Source organism: Triturus cristatus, chromosome 4_1 (assembly GCF_964204655.1).
Source record: "Triturus cristatus chromosome 4_1, aTriCri1.1, whole genome shotgun sequence".
Classification (NCBI taxonomy): domain Eukaryota; kingdom Metazoa; phylum Chordata; class Amphibia; order Caudata; family Salamandridae; genus Triturus; species Triturus cristatus.
The window spans coordinates 1,049,152,498-1,049,177,617 of NC_140585.1; the positions used below are offsets into that span (position 1 = coordinate 1,049,152,498).

General features: G+C 41.9%; 1 protein-coding gene across 11 annotated transcripts in view; it reads left to right on the plus strand.

The window, feature by feature from the left end:
• Positions 1-25,120, plus strand: part of MAGI2 (membrane associated guanylate kinase, WW and PDZ domain containing 2) — a 2,464,469-nt gene that overhangs the window by 2,048,583 nt on the left and 390,766 nt on the right. The gene's annotated exons all lie outside the window — the stretch shown is intronic.

Sequence of the window (25,120 nt, forward strand, 5' to 3'; positions counted from 1 at the left end):
TGAAGAGGGTGCCCTGGGATGCCAAATGTATGCCTGGCTCTAGCCAGAAGTTGGAAGTGACTTCTGGCCCCTCCACAACCCTGGGGTAACCCAACACCCAACACAATGTTGCATCTGTTCCTGTGTGTCTTACTGCAAAAATTCCCACAGTGCCCTTCTCTGCCTAAATCCAAAATGGAAGAACATTTCTTCCCCTTTGCAGAGCTCCTGTGCCCATCCTAGAGGTGTAGCCAGGGAGATGAGCAACCCCTCCTTTGTGGTCTCTCAAAACTGGTTCTGCGGACTGCTGCTCCCCCACTGAGATTGGTGCCTGAGTGAGTGGAGGGACAAAGGAGGGGGCAAGCTTAGGTGTTAGCTTCATTTGCCTGGGACAGGGTAGTCCTCCTTGGGGTTAATTAGGTTTCTGGGCATTGCTGAGAGTCTTCCTTTCATAAGAACAGACAACCTCCTCACACCCTTTGTCTCAACTCTGGGAGCAAGTTCACACATCATCAAAGGACGTATCCAGCTCCCATGCGACAGCTGGATGCTCATGCAAATGTGCTTCTAGAGGCTTTAGTCAGGTAAAAGGTAACTTTTGAAAAAGTACCTTTTGTAAAATATGTAGTACAAATCTGAATTTACCACTGAATTGGGCTTGTAATAAATATTTATAAAGTTCAAGAATTAACTTTGTAGCTCATTCCTAAGTGGAAATAATATTATTTAATTTCCAGTGCTCTCCTATGGAACAGCTAACAATGCTACAGTGACAATTGTTTTTGGAGCCTTATCACTGTAAAGGCATGTTTTACATTGAACTTTTACATGTCCTACTTTTAAATACCACACACCTGCCTTATTGGGCTCTAAGGCCTACTTAGGGGTGACTTATTCAAAAAGAGGGTTTAGGTCTATCAAGGGGTGTGTTTGTTTTGATAGGTCAAAATTGCAGTGTTAAAATTGCACAGACTGGCTAGAGTGGTAGACCTGCATTCATATTTTACACCATCATTCTAGTGGTGGCACAGTGTGAGCTGCAGTCAAATTGAGACATATAATTCACATTTTGTACCATTTACTAGGGATGTCTAGGGAAGTTAAATATGCCAATTAGGAGTAAACCCGATTTCTAACAAGTCATGAGAGCCCATACATTGGGCACTGGACAGCAGTGCCCCAGTATGAACAGTACAAAAAAAAGCCTCTGAGTTTTTTTTCCCCACACCATCTTTGTATAGTGCCAATATAGCCCTTCTATCTCAATGTAGCCTCTTTGTGGTGATCTCATTATCAATATCATCATCATCATCAAAATATTTGATTATGTAACAAATATTTAAAGAATGAGTAATTGTTGATACTTAAGACAAAAAGGTATCCAACTTTGAAAATAAAATAAATGCATTTGCCCTTATTTATGAGAAATGTGCATATAGTAGCTTGCTTTTAAATGCATTTGCAAAAAATCAAAGAACATTAGGTCATACTAGGAGATTTTGTTTCCATGATCGTGATCCCAGCATTGGCTACAAAATCATGCTTGGAATAACCACACACAATTGGCATAGCTGCTTCTTTAGATGTAACATGTCTCAGAGTATTGCTAGCTGAGCAGTTGTGAGTAGGCATGATGCTTATCCAAGGAATACAAGGATTTTATTTAAGAGAGTGTTGAAACAGGATGTGTTATAAAGTGGAAAAGCTTTGAATTAAGGAATGTTCAGCCAAAGTGCCAAAGTTTCAAAGTTAACGGACTCCTGTTTTCTAAGCAGATAGCTCTAGTTTGTTTTTGCAAGGTGAAGTGTAAACCTTTGAATGCCTGGAGGGCCATGAATGATTCTGTCAAACATTTATATATGTGTGATTAGTCTGTTTGTGCAATTGAGGATAGCTTTGAGGAGGGAAGGCAACAGTGAGGGAATTCAGTTAGTATAGTCTTTAACCAATATATGGGAGCAACTAAGAAACAACTAAGCAAGATATTAGTAAAGTCTTAGCTCTTCTAGTCTCTGATATGAAACCCCTGCATGTGATTACAGTAAGCTTAGTTGATCTATTTTCAAAATGTCTTTCTGGGTGTTGTTTGATGTTCTCGCCAAAGGAAGTGCACAAAATGTGAACATCGCAGAACTGCAATGAAAGGGATTAGCATGTTATATATATTTTATGTAAACTACAGCCATTTTGTTTCATACTCATGTGCAATTTGAAGCCATATTTGATATGTTGTGAGTCCTTGTGACCTGTCTAGGTGTGTAAAATGTATTGAAGATTATTCAGAAATAAGTCAGGTTGCAAACTACCATGATCATTGTAGTCATGCTATTATTTAACAGGACCTCAGAGCACACCAATGATTCACAAACATTATGGGCCTGATTACGATGAGGTTCGGACCACAACCAAGGGCTTGCAGGTCACGGTCCAAACCGCATCTACGGCTGCAGTCCGACCGATGCATTATGATGCGTGCGGTCGGAGGCAGCAGTCAGAGGGTCTGACCGATACAATCTGACGGGCTCCTGGAGCCTGTCAGTCTGTCAGTAGGAAAGACCTCATGATCCCTTAAGGACGGTATTGCCACCATTGGGATTATGATGTTGGTTTCCGACAGCCTGCCCATGTCGGCCTTTCCACTGTCTCTCCGCGTGTGGCCCTTGACCACATGAAGAGGGACAGTGGAGGCCCGGAACATCTCTGAACCATGTGTCAGGCACCGTGTGGTGCGTGCCACACGGTGCAAGGATGTTTGAAAACTTCTATTTTTCAATGAGAGCTTCTGCTGGGGCTGTTGAAAAATGGACATTTGTGACTACATCCAAATAATGTGGTCGGAACCATAGACCTGAGGTCAGTCGGTTCCCAATCGCTGTGATGTCAGTCAAAGGCAACTCTGACTGACATCATAATCTGGGCCTATGTGCTTGTTGTGAGATGGACAAGTGGGGTCTGATGCTTAGTTATCCTTTGGCTCACATCACCCACATGGGTGCAAGAAAAAGGGGCTGCTGATATCAGTATGCCCATCTCCAGCCTCCCACATAGATTATGTGTGTGCTTCTCACAGAAAGGGCTTAGTTCTCTAAAACAGCTTTTATTTTACCACCAATACATAAGGATTGTCGTAAGATAAATGCATGACTAGGCTGCTGCAGTGCACAAGTGTAGCCAGGTAGGTTTTCAGAGGCAGAAAGAATTGTGACAGCTATTTATCATGTACCTTTCCCGGTTCTCATATGAAAAACACAACAAGGATGCCACGGGCCCTAATTCAAGCAAGATAAATATGCTCCATTGCCCTTGAATCTGTAGAAACAGATTGGAGTTTGTGCAATGCAGTATTCCCCTTTTACCACTGAGCACGACCTTGGCTGACTGATGGCCATCAACCCCAACAGCCTGAGCACATCAGATGGGCCCCTCCTCCACTTTGCAAGATTGTCTCGCTTGCTGTACCCCCCAGACATTACTGTTTAAAACTTTCCTGCAGGCTGCCTGGGTCCCTCCTATTTGACCATATACAAGCATTCCCATTTCCCCCACTCCTGACACAAGCACCTGCCCCCTCCTGCAGGCTACCCATGGGGCTCACAAATGACTCTTCCTTCTCCCGGGATTGCTAATTAGTCACAAATGACTCTTCCTTCTCCCGGGATTGCTAATTAGGGAGATGCTAATTTCACTAGAGGCCACACCTATGGATGGGCACACAGACTCTGCACTAAGAAGAAAGGATTTCTTCAGCTTGAATTTTCGGACTAAGGTGCACTGTAGGATTGGTTACTTAAGGCCACCTAGAAATTCTGCAAAAGTGTGTAGCATTGCCTCAAGAAACTTTTTTCCCATTTATTAGGGGGGAGCCAGGAGTGGCCCATGGCCCTCGCCCACTAGCCAGTACCAGCCATTAATGTGGCACCCATAGGCCTTCTTCTCAGAACACTCTGCAACTGTTTTGTTTAGACTTGTGAGGAGACCTGAAGGGTTGAACCTGGTTCCACTTGTACCCAAGACCATGAAGTGAATTCTAAGGGTCATTTGGCTGATCTCCTGTGTGGCTACAGGGACACAACAAGCTGCAAGTGATGTTTTTCCTTAATTACAAACTAACCATTAGCAACTTGACCTCAAATGGACACTGATGGTATCCTCTGCCAGAATGAGTTTTGACCCCAAGTGCTGTTCTGATGGTCCTGGGACCAATGGATGTGTCTAACTGATCTACTCCTAACAACTCCAAAAAGTTGGGGTTTAGGAAACTTTTTGGGATTTCCAGACCTCTGGCGGACTTGGACCAACCACCCAAACAAATCCACCAAAGGCTCGACATCGCTATGCTGATGAAACAGGTTTCTCTCACTTGGAGCTTCTCCGCAGCAGCAGATCCATTTAAGGAGAAGGTATCCACCTTTGTGAAACTCATTGTTGTATGCAGCCTTCAATATTGTCAAGCTGGAGGCTTTAGTGTGAGTGTTTGTTCTAAACAGTCACACAGCTTGGGGGCGGCAGCCTCCCCCCGCTATTAACTGCGGCCGCTGAGGAAATCGCCAGCACCCCCTCTTAACTGCGGCACTTACACATGGCCGTGGGCAGCAAATGCAGGGGCGGCCATAAGTCTAGCTGTGCCACTGGTTCTAAAGATCATTTGCCCATGAAATAATAAGGATGATTAAAATGATAGATAGAGTTAGTCCTCAGGTATTCATAAATAGTATACAAGGCAGTGCATTATTGCTTTTCATGTTGGTCTATGCTATGTACGTCACATACATAATAAATACTCCTAATGTCCCAGCCATAAATGAATGCGGCTTATACATGGAGCAGTGAAGCAGAAGGTTAGTCTTTGGACTGTGTGTTTGTGTTAGGGTTTGGTTATAAATCATACGTCATTGCCTGTTGGAACTGGAAGATAAATCTACTTAAGAACTGCTGCGTAGAGGTGTAACAGAGGCCCCTGCTGTGCAGGGTGACCCCCAGCCCTTCAGGGGTATCCAAATCTTTCAGAGGGGCCCATTCCGCCCAAGCCCAATGAATTTCTGTGATATGTGGGCGAATGGGGGCCCCTTTTCACATTCTGCGGGTAAGCCCTTTCATTTTATCTGACACCACTGCTTAGGAGTGTCATCTAGATAGGAAACACACATACGGCACCTTTGGAAAACATCTAATGAACGTACACTATGGCCAAATTTCACACTTACAAAAAACACTTTAAGAGAACATGCAAAATTGTCATTCACATCTCAATGTCATGCTCTTAGGTGCTCCGGCAAGTGACCTTTCAGGGAAGCTAGGAAGTACAATATGGCTATTTGTAGGTGATACTTAGATATGTCACGAAGTTTATATCACAGAGGTGAATGCACAATTTAAAGAAATCCTGAAGATTATGTGACATGATAAATAAGGTACAATGTAAAAAAATGCAAATATTTCATTTGTGGAGCTGCATTACTGATGCGCAGAAGAAAATGAGATGTTCATTCTTACGGACTGCTGACGTGCAGAGGGTTCTGAGCAAATCCCGGTAGTTAACTCAAAGAGGGTAAGTGGATTGGCAAGTAAAACGGGTGAGGAAGGGGTATGTTAGGATGGTCTCCGCATTTCTGGATACATTGTTTGAGGGGGGATGCAGTCCTGTGGACATTTGCAAGTTTTCGCAGAAGATCTTGTGGGACCAGAAAATATGTTCATGACCACAAGAATCCCAAAATCACACAAAACATGAGTCTTGATTTAGGATCACCAACCAAAATTCCCTCTCTTTTTTTGTGATCTGTGAGGAAGGCCAGGCCCTACATCAGTGAAAGCCCCAGAATCGTTGAGTGTGACTGACTATTCTCTCTCAGGCTTAGTGGGATTACATGAGGGAGTTATTAGCTCACTTGATAAAGCTATATCTGTAAGATTATTATTATTTCTGCAAGTGACCAGGGTGATGTAGAGAGCATCAGTGAGGGGGCATCACAATATTACATGGTTTATATCCTAATTACTATGAAGTGAATACAAGAATTGGAATACTTCACAATACAATAAATACACCTACTGCACATTTTGAATAATGTCCAAACAGCTTTCTGTTGCCTGCTCCCCAACATAATAATATGGCATTCAGTCAGTAATAGAAAAAATCTATCTTTATTCTGTATTCCATCCATTCACAATAACAGATACGAAAGGACAGGCCCACAACCTTCTGGTTTCCTTTGTGTTCATGAGCCTTCCCAATATGTTAAACACCTATCAACTGGAGGAAAGGAAGAAGATATAATATAGAATGTTAAATTCTTAAGAAAAGTTCTAGGCTGCAAGACATAATCATATTGTAGGAGATTAAAGCTCCTAGAATTGAAAGTCACAGTATGTATGGGTGAGCACTCACAGCACTGCAGAGAACAAGCTATGACAAAACAGTATACAAATGTTGGGCTGGACATGAACACAAGTGAGCAGCATGTACTCACAGAAATTGAAGGTTGACTAGTTTTGTTTACAAGTAATTAAGAAGGTAGTAGGAGGGTTTCAGTTGCCAAAGGATTGACATTGTTTCAACAGATTGATTGTGTGCTCCTTTCTAAATTGTAGTTAAGAGCAGATAGACTATGGACCACATTACCATAAGGAATTCCATAGTGTTCCAGCACCCTCTTTTCCTGGGTACGAGAAACCACACAGAACAGGGAATTCCATTCAATGTTATGTTAAGTAAAATCGGGTCCACACAGTTGTTCCAGTTCACGGGCTTTAACTCATAATTGCACAATACTGGCTGGGTGTTACTTCACAGTACCCCAGTAATTACAGCTGAGGGGTATGTACTCTGTCAGAGCTGTGCAACCTGTCATGAGGCCCTTAGTGTCATGCAGAGTTTGTTGAGCATCCTACAGATATATATTGGAAAGGCTTGTCCTGGTTTTCTTTTGGGATATTGACACAAACTAAATTTTATTGAAGTTTAATCATATATAAACAACTTCTAATAATGTGCGAATGTGGCAGAATTTTAGGAACTGCATATGTACCTTGCCCTTTAAGATAGAGCTGTCTGGTATTAGCAAACAACTTAATTGGAGTTCTCAGATTTACTACAGACTTGAAGACACAACGAGTGTGTCTCTCGCTCTCTCTCTCTCACACACAACCACTCTCTCTCTCTCTGCAGTGTATAGGAGTTTAACAGATATGTAATAGGACTTTTTCATAGAAGTGCCCAATCATCAGTATTCAAATGTAAAACTATCCTTGATTTTATTCTTGTACGAAGAGAGGTAACTGAAGGTTCAACATAAAGGTTTTAGTTTACTTTCACAAGTTAATCACTCTCTCAGAAAAGATCTGGCAGGAGAAATCCACACAGATGTTGTGCCACTGGAAGCCCAGGGCTGTAGATACCTCACTGAAAGGCATGAGACATCTGATAAAAGGGGACAGTTGTATGCCAGTCACCACATTTGAGTGTTAACCTGACAGATTGCACTTTCTCCATATACTCAAGTTCGCTGAAGTGCCACTGGGTACAAACAGAATAGAAATCTACAGTTGGAAACCAATGTGAGTAAAACATAGACACATGAGCTAAGCCTTTGAACTAAAACTACAAGAGGTGTAAATTTAAATGTACCAGATACTATAAGCAGATTCTAATATTGTACCAAGAATTAAATATTCTAACGCTCTCTCTCTGTCGGCAACAACTGCTAACTTGAGGCAATGTTTGCACCAATATTTACTGGTGGTCAAAAACTTTAATGTAAAAAGACTCTGTGACTGCATTTTTCAACTGAGATCAAATGAGAAAAGTGTTAACACGTCATCACAAGAGAACCTCTATAAAAGAGACAAAATGTTCCTTCTTGGACCCAGGTACAAACAATTTGTACAATATATTGCATACGGCAGCCAGAAGAAACAAGGGCACACTCCACATATAGTTTCAGCACTCCTTAAAATCATTAAAAGTCCTTGTGCTCCAAGAGGAAGTAATGGTTGCCTATCATTTCTTAGTAGGCATAAAACTCCCAAAATCGAAAATTTAGTCTCTGAGCCCTCTTATTGGCCATTCATCCAAAAGTACACAAATGTTTTGAAGTCTTCTTTATTTGTTCTTCTGGCCAACACGTGTTTCGTCTTAAATTAACTTAATCAGGGATAGAAAATTATATGAATAAATAATCCATTTCACAAATTGTATATATCCAAATACATAACATTAAAAACAGTAGACCCCATATTAACTCCGCAAAGTAACAAAAAAAACTCTGTGGAGTTCTGCTGTTTGAGCTGGACTTCCTGCCGCTCGGGTAGAAATTCTACCCGAGCGGCAGCACGCGCTCACAAACGTACCATTTCCGAGCGGAAAAAAAACTCTGCTGCACTACGCGCAGCGGGGTTTTTTGCACTCCGTGAGCTCCACGGAGAGTGAAATGTAGAAAACTTTGCAAACTCCGCAAACGGAGCAGAGTTCACCATCCCGGACTACTCATATTTACACTCCTAATATGTGTGACCTAACCCAAGATCAAAACGTTCCTTGAAAAATATAGTTCTCCAAAGATAAATACAATATACAGTAGTGAGAGAAACCATCGCCTCATGTGTCACAATGAACAGGTGTACAACAAACCTTGTGTGATCTAATCAAGCAAGTGAAAAAAATGTACACTTCCCAATGAGTCCCTACCATCCTCCTGAATAAGTATTTCAAAACTAATTAGGAACCTAAGTCCAATAACAACTCGTGTTAAAAAAAATATAGTCCAGTGTTTTTATATTGATCAAAACCAGACCTTAACAATATCTTCTCATACTGACCTTCTTCACGATTATTATATTCAAATGCTATATCCAAGAATATTATGCTGCTGATAATTAGCAAAATCTGAAACCAAAGTTACATTCACCCATTTTAACACCCAACATACTACAAATCTCCAATTCTGACCTGATTTATCATGAACTTACCCCAAATGAAACATCCAGCAATCTCAATAGATAGTACGTAATTAAACTGTAAAACTACTCCCTGTATTATCTGAAACAAAATGAAATAAATAGCCCATTCAATGATCACCAATAACAATAATATCTTTAAATCCTTCATGATATATTTAAAGCTAGAATTCCCACTTACTTGACCCGTGCAGGAGTTTGAACCCACTTTGAACACTCATGTCTCTGGCGTTCTTCATGTGCACTATATTGATTCGTCATTTTGTTTTATCAGCATTCCCATGCAACCACCCATGGGTTTTCGATGCAAATCCCTCTCTATAAAGAATTGTAAACAGGAATTTGCATCAAAATCATGCGCCTCCTCAAAGCAGGCATAACGAGAAGAAATGTTTTCATTTCTTCTCGTGTTTACAACATTGTATGGGATCACTGACAGAATACGCAAAATAGAAATATCGTGTGGACAGAATATTATGTAAAAAGTATGAGTAAATTGATAAGAAAAGATTTGCAATTCTTAACTCCACATCGACATACCTTGAAGATATATATATATATATATATAAATATCAGAAAATTGCTGGTGCATGGAAGACGTAGTCGACATCCAGAATTCCAAAAAACACTCGCTGACACGGACCTTTGGTAAGTGCTTGATTTAATTAGATCGTGAGGCTGTCGTCATAACGTTTCAGCTCCGTGGAGCCTTGATCACATGATATATATATATATATATTATCTACTGGCGGTCGCCAGTAGATAGTTATAGTTAGGACCGTGTTTCCATAGGAAATCTCAAAATTCTATTTTGAATAACTTTGGCGCCGGTTGATGAATCCTCGCGAAATTTTCAAAACTAATGGGGCACTCCGCTCAGCTCCTACCCTGAAAGTCTCGGGGTGATTCGTCAAGCGGGGGCTGAGAAAAAGGGGGGGTCCCTAAACACGTTTTCCCCATGCATTTTTCCATAGGACCTTTAGACACAGCTACAGCCCGAACGGCTGAATAGAATTACTTGAAATTTGGCAGAGAGGTAGCCATAAGGTCAAGGAAGTGCCTTTTGTAGGTCTGGTGTAAATTTGTTCAGTAGTTCCTGAGAAAAAAGCATTTAAAGCAATATATATATCTGTGAGCGCGCTCCGTGCGCTTACAGTAAGCTTACCGTACGCGTACGGTGCCGTGCGCGAGCTCAATTCTGATTGGTGGTTACATGACTGTAAACATTCGAATCGGTCGAAATCAGAAAGTGTCGGCCGCCATTTTCTGTCTCTCGCACTGAAAAACAAAGGTGGATAACGTGAAAAGGGGGCAACGAAGAGGGTTGCAGACCCCCTAGCGTTTGTCAGGGGGTCCACGAAGGACCAAAAAGTACGAAAAATACATTTAATAATTTTTAAAAAAAATCGCGGAGTGCGCGTACCGTGCGCAGGGTGTGCGCACGGTGAAAAACCAGAAAAATAAATAAAAAATAAATACATAACTTAGCATTTAAAAAACCGTACAAATTCACTGAAAAAACCATAGGTTTCACACACGTTATAGTTAGGAATTAGCATTTAAAAAACCTTGCAAATTCACTTAAAAAACCATAGGTTTCACACATGTTATAGTTAGCTGTACATTTCACTCGTAAAAAACCAATGAAATTCCACGTTATAGTTAGATCAGGTAACTATAACTTGCGCGACCGCAATCCACAATGTGTCATTTCAGATGTCATCATTGATGTGAAGAGTGATGTCACTGACCATGTCATGAGTGATGTAATATGTGACGTCATCAGCAGTTTATTGTGGGCGCGCAAGTTATAGTTACCTGATCTAACTATAACGTGGAATTTCATTGGTTTTTTACGAGTGAAATGTACAGCTAACTATAACATGTGTGAAACCTATGGTTTTTTAAGTGAATATATATATATATATATATATATATATAGATATATATAGATATATATATATAAAAATCACCACTTGGCTCCCTTCGTCGGCGGGCAATGGCGCTGCACACCAGTGCGGTATCCTGACAGTCGAGCCAGACCGTTACAATGTGTCCACAACTCCCAGAAAGGAAAAATCAGGATCGCACTCCGTAGTTCTGATACAATGCTTTTATTTCAAGTTCGCCCTAAGCAGAGAAATCCACAGAAATCAACGCATTTCGGTCTTGCCACATATATATATATTCACTGAAAAAACCATAGGTTTCACACATGTTATAGTTAGCGGAAATTTTACTGATAAAAAACCAATGAAATTCCCCCGTTATAGTTAGTGCAGGCAACTATAACTCACGCGACCGCAATCCTCTGCTGATGCTAATACTGTATTTAGACACTTATTTGCCCATGTCTTCTTCCATACATTTTTAGCTATACATATATTACAAATATTTTTTTTCATAAAGACACATATGTCATCAGCAGAAGATTGCGGTCGCGTGAGTTATAGTTGCCTGCACTAACTATAACGGGGGAATTTCATTGGTTTTTTATCAGTAAAATTTCCGCTAACTATAACATGTGTGAAACCTATGGTTTTTTCAGTGAATTTGCAAGGTTTTTTAAATGCTAATTCCTAACTATAACGTGTGTGAAACCTATGGTTTTTTCAGTGAATTTGTACGTTTTTTTAAATGCTAAGTTACTTTACGCCATTCGTGGCGTGCGCGCCCACTTAACGCAGTTCGTTCCGTGCGCGCACGGTGCGCTTTGCGCACCGTGCGCGCACAGTGAGCACGCGGTGCGCTTCGTGCACCGCGCGCCAACTTTACGCAGTTAGTGCCGTGCACGCACGGTGGGCACGCGGTGCGCTACGCGCACCGCGTGCCCACGTTACGCTAGATGGGCCATGTACGCACGATGCGCTTCGCGCACCGTGCGCACATGGAGGACATAGTATGCGCTTCCTTGTGATAGGTAATCTGTTGAAATTTTTTGGGGAAATGCTGTGCTCAAATAAGCCATGCACAAATGGTGGACTTCGGCCACCATTTGCACACGGGGTGGAGAGAGTGTGGATTTTTTTTTTTATAATTTTTTACCGTACGCGTACGGTAAGCGTACGGTAAGCGTAATCGGCGAAATTTTCGAAAAATTAAAAATTACCGTTTTTTGCCTTGGGGGATCTTTGAAGACTCAACTAACATGGTTATGTGCATGGGCGCTGTCTAAACAGCCCCTTTATATGTTTTTGGCATTTGTTTATCAGCTCCCCCCTCAGAGTGCGAGAGAGAAAATGGCGGCCGCCGCTTCCTGGTTTCGACCGATTCGAATGTTTACTAAGATCTAAGGGCCAATCAGAATCGCACTCGCGCACGCCACCGTACGCGTACGGTAAGCGTACCGTAAGCGCACCGTAAGCTGGCTCAGATATATATATTGATTTAAAGGCTATTTTCTCAGAATCTACTGAACAGATTTACACCAAACCTACAAAAGGCACTTCCTTGACCTGAGGACTACCTCTCTGCCAAATTTCTAGTAATTCTGTTCAGCCGTTCGGGCTGTAGCCCTGTCTAAAGGTACTATGGAAAAATGCATGGGAAAAACGCGTTTTGGGACCCCCCTTTTATCTCAGCCCCCGCTTGACGAATCCCCCAGAGACTTTCAGGGTAGGAGCGGAGCGTAGCGCCCCACCTATTTTGAAAAATTCGCGAGGATTCGTCGACCGGCGCCAAAGTTATTCAAAATAGAATGTTGAGGTTTTCCTATGGAAACATGGTCCTAACTATAACTACCTACTGGCGACCGCCAGTAGGTAATATATATCATAGATATATATATCTTCAAGATACATATGTATGTGGAGTTATATAGAGTACAACTTTGCTTACCTATAGAAACTTACCTTCACAATATGTTTTCCTTGATTTTCTTGACACAATATTTCGTCCCACAATATTTCTGTTTCCGATATTCTGTCTAAACAACTATTGCATGTGTGCTGCATTGTACAACACACATATAAAGCATAGATTTGCACCTCTCCAATCACATGTTAGATAATAGGACAATAAGCCACGGGGAGCCCTATTTGTAAACACCAGAATAAAATGTCACCTGCCAGCGGAAATCCAAAGCTGAAACCACGAGTCGTATGAATAATAATATGTTACATTTTTATAATTGTTTTACTAGTGGGGCTTATCATTTTGGCTCAATAGCTGATTGACATTGAGAGAAATTCACTAACACAACAGCACAAAGCGTTGTCAATGAAGTAATGCAACTCAAACTCGTGGCTTTTAAGTTTCAAGTTGATGCCTGCTCTGCTGTGTTAAACTCGCTTTGGCGGAGGTCCAGAAACGAAAATGAATCTTTATAAAGAAATCAACAACATAGTCAGAAATGGTTCTGTCTTCAGAAGAGCAGACAAAAACCCGCTAGAAATAATTGAATGTGTGTCGCACAGACTCCCGATGCTCAGTGATGTTCTTTTGGCAACACTTTCTGATTGCTGCTGTGGTAAAGAGAACGAAATTGCATTCTCCCTGTCTGATAGGATCAATTCACAAGTCTGCTGCTTCTCTGGGGAGCAGAGAAAATGAGATTGGGCTTGACAAGAAACCAGTGACGTTGTTATCGATGAACAGTCTACTTTATTTTTAAATTTCCATCTAAAAGATAACTATTTGCATTGCCCGTTTAATCTTCCACAATTTGATTGCAAAGCAAGTTCATTGTTCCTCATAAAATGGTATTTCTTTTCAGCAAAATGCCCTGAGTACCCAGGTTACTTCAGAAAATTCTATTTGTGACTTTACAGGCGTTGGAGTTATGTTTGCCCCCTCCCCCCAAAGCCCATTGGTGTATGCAATCCCCTCTTTACATTTGTTTCATTTAGCTTACGTGCTGCAAATCATCCTTATACTGAGTCATACAGGAGCTGCTTCCCAGGACTTTTGCACCCATTTGACTCCGTAGCCTCGGCTCGAGAGTGAAATACTTTTTTCGTATTTGTCCTGTAGCCCCGGATCGTCGTGATTTTACTGACCAGCCACATCCTGGGTCTCATGTATGGATGTTGAGTATATTTCATGGTTAATTTCTGTCTTAAAAGTGTCTACACGTGTACTGTTAATGGTCAGTTGTACCTGACATCTCCTGCTGGATGGATGGGATCACTTTACTAGAATAAACTAATTCTTATTTTTACCATTTGGAGTCTCCTCATCAACCATTAACTTGAATTTTACAACACGTATGTCAAATTCTGGTAGTTTCCAACTATACAGACCAACCTGCCTGACCCTCTGACTCTAGCTTGCAGGTAGCTCTCGTTCATTGCTCAGCCTTGGCTCCTACACAACACTATCGGTTACAACTAGGGGGAAATTTACTAAAATGTGATGCAACTTTGCACAGCAACCAAAGTTGCTGCGCTGTGTTCTGTCATAGGGAGGGTGGGAAAAAAAGTGCTGTGTCTGGTTACATATGGTGCAGTTTTTCTCTCTCCCAGCACTGCTGCGCTTAGGCTGCCTTGTGCTAACAAAATCATACACACTTGCATCATAGTGCAAGGGCGTGTGTGTTCTGTCAAGCATAGGTTTTGTATTGGGAAAGGTCCTCCCAATAGAAAAACTGAACTTTAATATTTTCTCACTTTGTATGTGTGCTCTACAATGCAACACTCATGCAAAGTTTAAAAAGTATGGCTCAATCAAAACATTTCTCCTCCGTTACACCTGCCTTGAGGATGTTTAAGGTTTCGGTGCAAATGCCTGTCTACAGTTGGTTGACTGGGAACACATATGTACCCCCATGGAATGCCCCGGGCCATAAAGTAGCTCATAGGGCTACTATGAATTACTTTGGACAACTTTCCACCTCACACCCAGATTTGTGTTGCAAACTAAATATCACCACAACACTTACAAAGTTTAATAAACATTTTTAGTTTCCCTATACTTCACCATACAGAGATATCCGCCCAACTGCGGAGATTCCCAAAAGCAAAGCATTGGGAAAATGTAAACAGCTTATTTACATTAAGAAAAGCTATAAACATTTTTTGATTTCAAATGTAGAACAAAAGTAAAAATGCTGCAGCACTATTAACTTAATTTTGAAATAACTAATTAATTTAAATATATTAAAAGATTTTTCTTTCTGAAGTTTAAATTTAGAAACACAATCACACTCAAAGTACAAAATATAATTTTTATACGATGCATTAATAAATATGAAAAATGTTGTACTAAATTAATTAAAACTAATTTAATTATATTTAATTAAAATGTGTTCCTACATTATTTTTTAATTAAAACCGGTTGATAAATATTCCATAATTAACTACTAAATATGTTTTATTTTTATATATTTTAAGATTTTTACATTAAATGGATTGTATTTATATTTTTAACTATTCTAAATTACTTAATTTAATGTAACTTTATGCTCTATTGGGTTTTATTTTACATCCCTACCTTCATTATTTTCTATGGGAGGATGTTGCAGTACCAGCTGCTGGCCATGTTCGGTGCTTGACTTACTTCTTCCCCAAGCTGGAGTAAGTTACTACTGTTTTGAGTCCCTTTTTGTTTGTAGTAACTTTAGAAGTGCCGTTTGTGAATAGCAATGGGCTTACGCTTTTTGTGGGTGGGTGCATGCCCCTCCCTAAACCCCTCCCTTACCCTCCCTTAACTCCTCCTTATTCCTTCCACACTCATTTCCCTTTTATCATAAATATTCCCCATTTTCCAGCCACTCCCCTCTGCCTTTCCCACATTTACTACCAAAACATATACTTATGTGTGTTTAGACTCCGTAGTTAGGGTGGAGAGCTGCACACAGAAAAAGATAGGAGAGGTGGAGGCGCAACCTCTGAATGTCTTTGTGAATAACAATTTGTTGTATGTTTGTCCTACAATTGTACAGCCTCTCATTCCACATCAGAGCCTCCTTCTCTCATCTTGAATTTTGCAAGAATCTGAAGACCTAACTTTTAAAATTAACCAACCTACCGTAGGAAGGGCTAATCACACACATCTGGCCAGTGCCAGGGTGATAGTGCACTTTGCAAAGAAACATAACATTGCTGTACTACAAAACATATTACATAATGAGCTTCTTGAGTATTCCCCATGGTATTCATCTTTAATTACTGTAAAGTGCTGATACCCTTTTGGGTCTGGTCCACACTATGCCAAATAAATAAATAAAATAGACACAGCCAGGTTTCTACAGCTAGAAGTACGCTTAAAGGGAACTCTCTCTCTCTCTGGGAAACCACTATCTCACAGTAAGTTGTTCATCAATCTCTAGGGTCGTGAGAAGTAAAGTGTAGCATCTAGAGGGAGAAGTCCAATGGAAATTATGAATGTACGAGTTAACCCTGGGGAATCTCTGGACTTGTCTAACATCATGTAAAGATTTGTCTGGAGCTCCTCTCAACTCGGTTGCCTTGCTTGGCAGCTTGGAGGATCAACTTCCAAAATTCCATCCAGTTATTGTCAGCCATCATTCAGGCAATCCACATTCTAATCAAGGTTTTGACTTTCTGAAGGTCCTCAGACCCCTTTTGTGTTTCCTCTCCCATGTAGCACCGTGACATACAGTCAAAATCATCTATTCTATAAAAGTACATATGGGAGATTTACTGATATAGATCTCTACAAGGGGACCCAACATTAGCGCTCATCGCAGTTCTCATTAACACAAATGTCCAGTGAATAATGACAGGTGGCCACCATTGAACTAAGCAATATGAAAACATTTTTCTTACTGCAGATGTAAGCCTTTTATCATGGGCAACTAGATTGCTATGGAACACAGCAGACGTTTCCCCCATACACAAGTGCAGCCACCATTGCTGCAACAGGTTCCAGAGAACCTTATCTTTGCTGTATCCCCAACAGCAGTCAAAGGGGCCATTTTCTATGCTCGCTCAAGAGCCACCTTAGTGACGCTCCTGCAAACGTTTGGAGGTTTTGCTTTTTTTCATTCCTTAGTTTTGTCAGCATTACCGTTGTTGTTAATAATGATGAGTGGGTTTGAAAAATGTCAGTGGTTCGGTGTGCACATAAGTTATGATGAAAATGGTATTGTGAATAAATTCTTACATTTGTACAAGACAAAAGTAAGCACGTTTTGTTTTTTTGTATCACTCGTATACTGTCTACTCCAGATCTTAGAAATGACTACACAAAGTATACACACCCTCACAGTTGCTCCCGTATTTTGCTCGTTAGGAATTGTACTCCTCCAACTGTTGGCACCCTGATATTCAAGATCCAACACATTCCTTTGATTTATATCTGCCTACCTCCACATCTGCATACCTACAAACTCAACAATCAATTTATCTATTTTTCAACTACCTTGTTAGGACATTTTCTTCCTGTCAATTCCATGTGAATTAGTTTGACCACGCGGACTTCAAATGCTTAAATACCTCCTCACCTCTGGTGGTTATTTTTGTGTAGAGTGACAATAGAAAACAGCATAATATACACCCAATGTTTAGGTTTACCAGATGGCTCCATTTCACCAGGATTGCAATTATCTAGTCCTGGCCTTTCCTTTTAATAGTAATTATTTTCTGGTGTGCTAAGCCAGTTGGCTCAGTTGAAACATACCAAGCCTCTAATATCCACGTTACACTGATTTGTTAAGCTAAATCCATCTGAGTTCTGCAAGGGGTGTCTTGCTAACATAGATTCATCTGGTCAACTCAGCTACACCTGATCACCTCACCAAGTCCTATGAGCATGTGTTCAATCTTACGACGATTGAGTGCACCAATGTCTCCTTTTCATGTTTCAACTACATAAAGAATACCAATATTACAAATATTTACCTTAGTACCATATTTATCTTAAGTTATTTCAATGTTCAACCATAAGCAATCAATGGTCACAGTTACATGCGATCTAGTTTGTACTCAATATGCTGCTGATCACCTAAAATCTCTCTATATACTGTGGAAAGATGCTATTGATGTTTGCTCTATAGGACTACTTTTCTGTTAATTCCGCAAACAACTTCTTCATAGATAATGTGTCTTGTTAGCTATGCTTTGTGATAGAATATCTTATTTTAAAGTATATCACTGATAATGTGCCTCCCAGATAGCAAGCCGAATCAGCCAGAGAGTGATTAGAGCTCGAGGCTACTCCCTGCCAAGGGTCAATTGCCCTTGTCCTGCCTCATCCTAGTCGCATCATCTGTAAATGACAGTCTTCCAGGTGGGACTGAATGCCGCGCGGAGCATCTGCCTGCCTGGCGCGTGCAGGGGCTGGCAGCCATTGTGGTCCCTGCCATTTACTGTTCCGCAAAATGAAAAGATCTTCTTGAAGTGAGCAACAGTGATTATATGAACAGATGGAAAGAACAGGTGTGCTAAATGATTCTATGGTGTCCTGCTCTCACCACACTTCCTGAAGCATATTCTAAAGGCCAGAGTATGTGTCCAAACGTTCTACTTTTCAAGACACATACCAAGAAGTATTTTAAAATCTATGGGAGCAATGGAAAAAAATGAAACTGCAAAGAAATTAGCTTTATGGTACATAGTGTTCTGTGGTCCATGTGATAAACAGTTGATTGCATTTTTTGAGTAATTCATAGAGCACAGAACCTACTCCAAGGAGCAGAACACACTTTCAGCATTGTATGTGGAACATGGTGATTGTGTGAGCAGTGGATACGGGGGCGGTTAGGGTGAACTGCAGAAAAAAGAAAGAAATGGGAACATGTCATTGAGAATGAAAGTTTTATACTTTTAATTTTTCACAATTATTTATATTTTAAAGCTAAGAACGATAGGGATCCACCAAGAATCACACGATTCTTAGGACAAGTGTCTCAGCTTTGATCAAAAAAGAGGTCTGAAATTTGCAATGGCAGTCACTAAACTGCATCTTGGCCCTAATTGCATAAAGTGAGTGCAGTGAGTGCTAAATGAAGACTGTTTTTTGGCATAGCTTTGGGCTGACTGTTATTCGAAGTTGTTGCAGAGGTCGAGCAGATGTTTCTTATCATCTTAGACACTGGTAAATGGTTGTTTGTCACTGGAACATTAAAGGCACATCCTGCTTTGGCTTGAAATTTAGTATAATTTGTTGACAAATCCAAAGTAAATAACAGAACGTAAAAACAATAACGTTAGAAATTGGGTCTCTGGTTGGATAGTGTATGCACCTAAGCCAGGCAGATTCCACCACTTTAGTCAGGGCAGGGGAGTTACACATTGAAGATAAACCCTGCTCACCCCCTTGGTAGCTTGGCAGAGCAGTCAGGCTTATCCCAGAGGCAATGTATAAAGCGTTTGCGCAACACACTCACACAACAGTGACACACAAGGCACACCGCAAAAGAGACTCCACACAAGGTTATATAAAAAATATCCTTTGTATTATTCAATAACACATTAGATCACAATCACATATATCACTGTGCCACTAGGCACTTGTCATGACTTCACACAGGATCACATAAATCTCTTGGCCAATCAGGCCATTGTCATAACAATACATGCATCAGGAACTACTTTGCCAATTGAGCAATTGTCCTACCATCATCAGCAGTGCACTACAGTAAACACTTGTAAGTTGCACACATTGTGGAAATATCCTTACTGGCAATGTAACACCTCATCTATCCACATCAGGGCATAAACTGCATGGTATGACACATGAATCATCAGGAGGCAATGAGCTATAACCACACTAAGAGTGGCCCTTGTGCTCTTACTACAGTTTATGCGGTAGTTTTATCCCTCTCCCTGTAGGCTTCTGGGCCACCTGCCCGGCTATACCCGGAATTGCAGTGATTGTCGGGGACGCCTTCCTCTGAGGGATCAGGGGCCTCTAGTGAGGTTCCACCCCGTGATGCCAGCCATGAAAATGCCCCCTCCAACAGCAGGTAAGCATGCAGATGCCCGTGATCATGTGGTGCAGCTGCGATACTGTCAGGAATGCGGCTGATTTTCGCAGGGAATCGGGGGCCTCCGTCGAGCTTCCACCCCATCTCAATGATCCTGCAACAATGCCCCGGTATGTGCACCACAGGTAGGGGAGGCATCCGCTCTGCCCACTTTGGCCAGGGATCTCCTGTCACCCAAAGGACTGGTCCCCACGAGCATGCAGCTCCATGGTTTAACGTAATGAAGCTCAGCCCCACTCATCAGTCCCTGGGGGCTGTACGGGTTAAGTTGCAGACCAGTAGGATCAAATACTGGCAACAGAGGAGAGTGCAGCACTGCCCCCACTGTAGTGCGCTTACCAGTTTCCACACAGAGTGAGCCCCCTCCTTGGACAACTCAGTTGTAAGCATTTACCACATGCTATTGAAAGACAGACAGGCCAGCTTGCAGGGCCTGTTAGTAGAGGGCAGTCCCTTCAACCACCCAGCATGCAGTAGGTTAGTCACAAACAGCGGTTCCTCCTGGCACACAGCAGTTCATGCAGTGTCTTCTAAACATCATGGGGTCACAGACCCTATACTTACATGCCCATGTCTTTGTTCTGGGGGGCACTTCAAACACTACATTGAAGTGCACAACACCTTCATTCACAATGTAAGCCCAGGGCCCAGACACACCACAGGGGGGTGAAGCCAGCATTGTGGAAGGCAGACACAGCCCTATTCAGGTGCAACTCCTCCCACCACTCCAAATGCAGACCAGGCCTATTCAGATGCAAGGGAAAACTCCTCCCACTACTCTAAATTCAGCCAAGGTCTATTCAAGCTAGCACTGAGTCTCCCAGGAAAGGAAGGACACACCTCAACCCCACTTGTGACTGTCTGGAGTGAATGCACGTCCCCTCTCCTCTGTCAGTCAGAACCAAGCGGTCAACACACATCCAGGCAGGGCACAAAGACACAAAGGCACACAGGAATGCCGACATGTGGCATTTCTAAAATGGTAATAATAAATCTGCTTTCACCAAAAAGCAGGATTTATCACTACTATTCCAAACATGGTCACGCTACCCGTATAATGTCAGGAATTACCACTGAAGCACATATCAGGGAATCCCAGATGCAAACCTGTGAGAGGGCAGCCTCACAGCAGTGAGAAACCAAATAGGTTGTTTGTCACTACCAGGACATGCCCCACAGTTAAAGCACATGTCCTACCTTTTACCTATACAGAACCATGCCCATAGGGATAGCTAGGGTCTACCTTAGGGGTGGCTTATATGTAGTAAAAGGGGAGTTTCAGACGTGGCAATCACTTTACATGCCTCATCACTTCAGCAGTAAACTGCGCTCGCAGGTCCTGCAGTGGCAGAGGCCTGAGACAGGTTTGAAAGACTACTTTGGTGGGTGGCGCAAGCAGCATTTAATTTACAGGCCATAGGTAAATGGGATACTACTGTACAAGGGAATTACAGGTAAATTAATTATGCCAAACAGGTGTAGACCATTCTTACCTAGTTTACAAAAGAGAGCAAACGCATTTTAGCACTGATCAGCAGTGATAAAGTGCCCATAGTCAGAAAAAAACAAGTCAGAAAAAGTACAGGAGGCAGGCAAAAAGTCCTGGGATGACCCTGCAAAAAGGGCGAAGTCCAACAAATAAAATACTCAAAGCCACAGTAAAACAGCACAATTAAAACATAAAAGATCATAACACAGCAAAACAGTTAAAATAGAACACATTACAACAAACACACTACAACACAACACCACATTGAAATATTGCAACACAAAAACACTTCACAAAAAATAACAGAACACATCTCCAGTTCACGATCACAGCAAAATGCCATGTAACAAAAATTCATAGACATTCTTGTCTCCTGCATTTTCTTTAATAAAGAATACAGGAAATATTAGAAACAGAAAGGGAGATTACTGCTCCCCTTCAGCTAATTGGCTCCATGGAGAACAAGCATTGATGGTTCTATAATGGCATCAAGTTGTCCTCTGGGACATGATAATACTGCATGAAGTCAAAGGCCAACAGTGTTTGTAAATTGGGTACTCCACTACAATAACCTGTGAAATGAAAATATGTGTTTCATGGCATATGTTGGAGTGGTACACTGGAAAATGATATGATTTAATTTCACACATGGCACTGCAGTAGAATAGTACACTCTAGAAGCATTTTAACATAAGGAATAGAAAGATATAATTATTTTATGTTGTGCTTTGTCAATACTTGGATTTTTATTGTTAGTGAAGACGTTTTTTATTCTCATTTTGCAGTTGTCGGTTCTTTGCTTTCGGCAGTCTGAGGTTTTGATAGCTGTTGGAAATAGAATACTAAGGCAACACAGGATGCTTGCTGAATGGGACACTGCTTTGTTTCGTTTGTTCAGGTGTATAAAATGATGAGGTAAGAAAAGGGACTAACTGGCTGTCGAAGGAAAGCGTCGAGCTAAAGTCTTACACTGTTTAGGATGGAAGATATCGTGACTGCCAATCATTATGGGGCATATCAGCAACAACTAGCGATAATTATCGCTAAGCGCACTTAGCACTAGGTTAATTATCGCCGGCTAGCATGGATTTTTATCGCTGAGATAGCGTGCTATTAGCAACGCTTATCTCAAAAGCGATAAAAATCCTAGCGCTAACTGCCAAACGTGAGATTATCGCTGGAAACCCAGCCATAATCCCACGAAGTTTGGCAATAGCTTGCTGATAGGGCCTCACATACTTAGCCATGATATCCACCTTCCATAGGATATCATGGCTAAGTCAGTTTCAAAGCAGGCGTAAGGAAAGTAGCGATAACAGAGGTTATCGCTACTTTTCTTGTCGCTATGCTGCTTTGCGTGAGCCTTGATAATAGGAGAAATGTCGCTTAGCGACATTTCTCCCGTTATCCTGGGGAGGAACGCCCACTTTGCATCTCGTTAGAGAAATATTCCCCAAAGAGCATCTTGCCCTGAAACTGAATTATCATTAAATCATTCTTTTTCACCATTTTTGTTTCCCATTCCTCACCCAGACGTGAGGACTGGCTGCAAATTAGGCTCCTGAAGACATTGCAGTTGCCTTGACTACATCAGGTGGGATCTCCGCCAACAGAAGAACTTGTTGTTCTATGCCCGCCAAAAAGCCCAGAACACACGTAACCCTCCTGAATGGCTACTGCCAACTGATCAAAGCCTTTGATAACAGACTGACTTGCAAATGCTGCATGCAAACCAGCCTTAAGTGCCAAATTATATGTCACAAATGCTTTCTTCATGCCAGTATCTACTTGCTTATCAGAAGGGTCAGTAGTAGAATAGTCTTCAGGATTAATAGTTGTCTTATCCATAAGGGTAGCCAAAATGGAATCCACCTTAACATTGTGTGGAAGAACATCATGTACTTCCAGCCTGTAAAGTTTCTGTAAGAAATGTGGAACTGACATTTTATACACCTCCTTCCACTTCAACAGAACCATGTCCATTATAGCGCCATGAAAAGCCATTGCCGAAACACAAGGTTTAAAATACTGTGGAAATTTGGCCTCTTCATCATTATCCAGTCAAAAAGGAGGAATTCTTAAATGATGGCATGCATGAGACCGGTGAGACAGGGATACTGAGATAATTTCTTGTGAACATAGAGGTCCTATCAGAAGCCAAAGAAGAATTCTTGGATTCACATGTGCAAGAAGGCCTACAATGCTTGTATAGTATTGGCAGAAACCAAAGCTCTTGACACTGAGTGAAACACTCTGTCTGGGACAACAAACCAACAAAGGTGGCAAAGATCCAGAAGAAGACCCACTACCAGCTGGTGCCTTAGCTGGAACCGGGCCCTCATCATCATCAGAAGAGGAATAATTCACCTGCTACCCCTTAGCTGCTCAATTCCCCAACATTGCGGAATCATTAGAAGCCAATCTTATGTTCCTATTATGCCCCCACTGAGGCTAAAGGTCTTCAAATACGGACGTGACTATGGAGGTGCACCAATGAGAAAGAACTCCTCAGCTCTGCAATCATATCATGCAATCAATCAGGATTTATAAAGTGTGGCTAATCACCCAATAGGGGTTTCAGGCACTTGCAGACCTTGGAGGCTTTTTTGAACAGCCAGGTCTTGAGGGCCATTCGGAATTCCAGAAGTGAGGTGATGGTCCAGAGGTCCATGGGGAGGCTGTTCCAGGTCTTTACTGTGATGTGTGAGAAGGAGCGTCCTCCACTTCTGCTTCGGTAGATGCAGGGAGTATGGGCAAGTGAAAGGGAGGTGGACCGTAGTCTTCTCAATGGATGGTGGAAGTTCAGGTGGTGGTTAATGTAGGTAGGTCGTTGGTTGTGTAGAGCCTTGTGTACATGTGTCAGCAACCTGAATTGGCATATTTTCTGTACGGGGAGCTAGTTGAGTTTCCTGAGGTGGGGTGTGATGTGAGTTCATCAGGGAAGGCCGAGGATGAGTCTGGCTGTGGCTTTCTTTATGGTTTGAAGTTTCTGTAGATGGTGTGCGGCGATTCCTACATAGAGGGCTTTGCCGTAGTCCAGTCGGCTGGCGATGAGAGATTGCGTCAAGGTGCGTTTCGTGTGTAGGCGTAGCCACTTGAAGATCTTACGTAGCATACACAGAGTGAGGAAGCAGGCGGAGGAGACGGCGTTGATCTCTGATTTCATGGTGAGCTTGTTGTCAATGATGATTCCAAGGTTTCTGGCCAAGTTGGAGGGAGTGAGTGCAGGTCCTAGAATAACTAACAATAAAATGAAGTCCCAAATGGGGCTCTACCAACACTGTTTGACCATGAAAGCTCCACTCCCCGCCATCAGCCTTCAGGCCCTGCCCTGAGGAAATTAACTCCAGTCACCCGGAAGCAGTGCCCTAGCTGCCATAGAGCCCCCTAACACCCTCAAGGCGTGCAACATTGCCACAAACGTCTGCTGTCCCATAGCACAATATTCATGCAGCACAGCTCAACCACCTGCTAGCAACGGGCTCTGTCACCTACCACTATGGATTGCCGACTTTTCCACGTCGGTCACCGAGGCCTCGCCTAACCAACAATGTCCGGAAAGGAGACAAAGAAAGAAAGGAGGAGTGGGGAGGAGTTTGTATTCATCAAGATGGTGTGGGATTGGTGTCTGGTGGAGGCGGGAGGACCTCAATGTTTATGGCTGCAAGCGAGGGAAGGACGAGGAGGTAATGAGTACTATTGGGTTGTTTTCTCATGATAAACTACAGGAGAAATCCATTGCCACACGGTGTAGCTTTCATTAGAAAATATATTACAATTAAAGAACATTCAAGGACAAGGATTCAAAA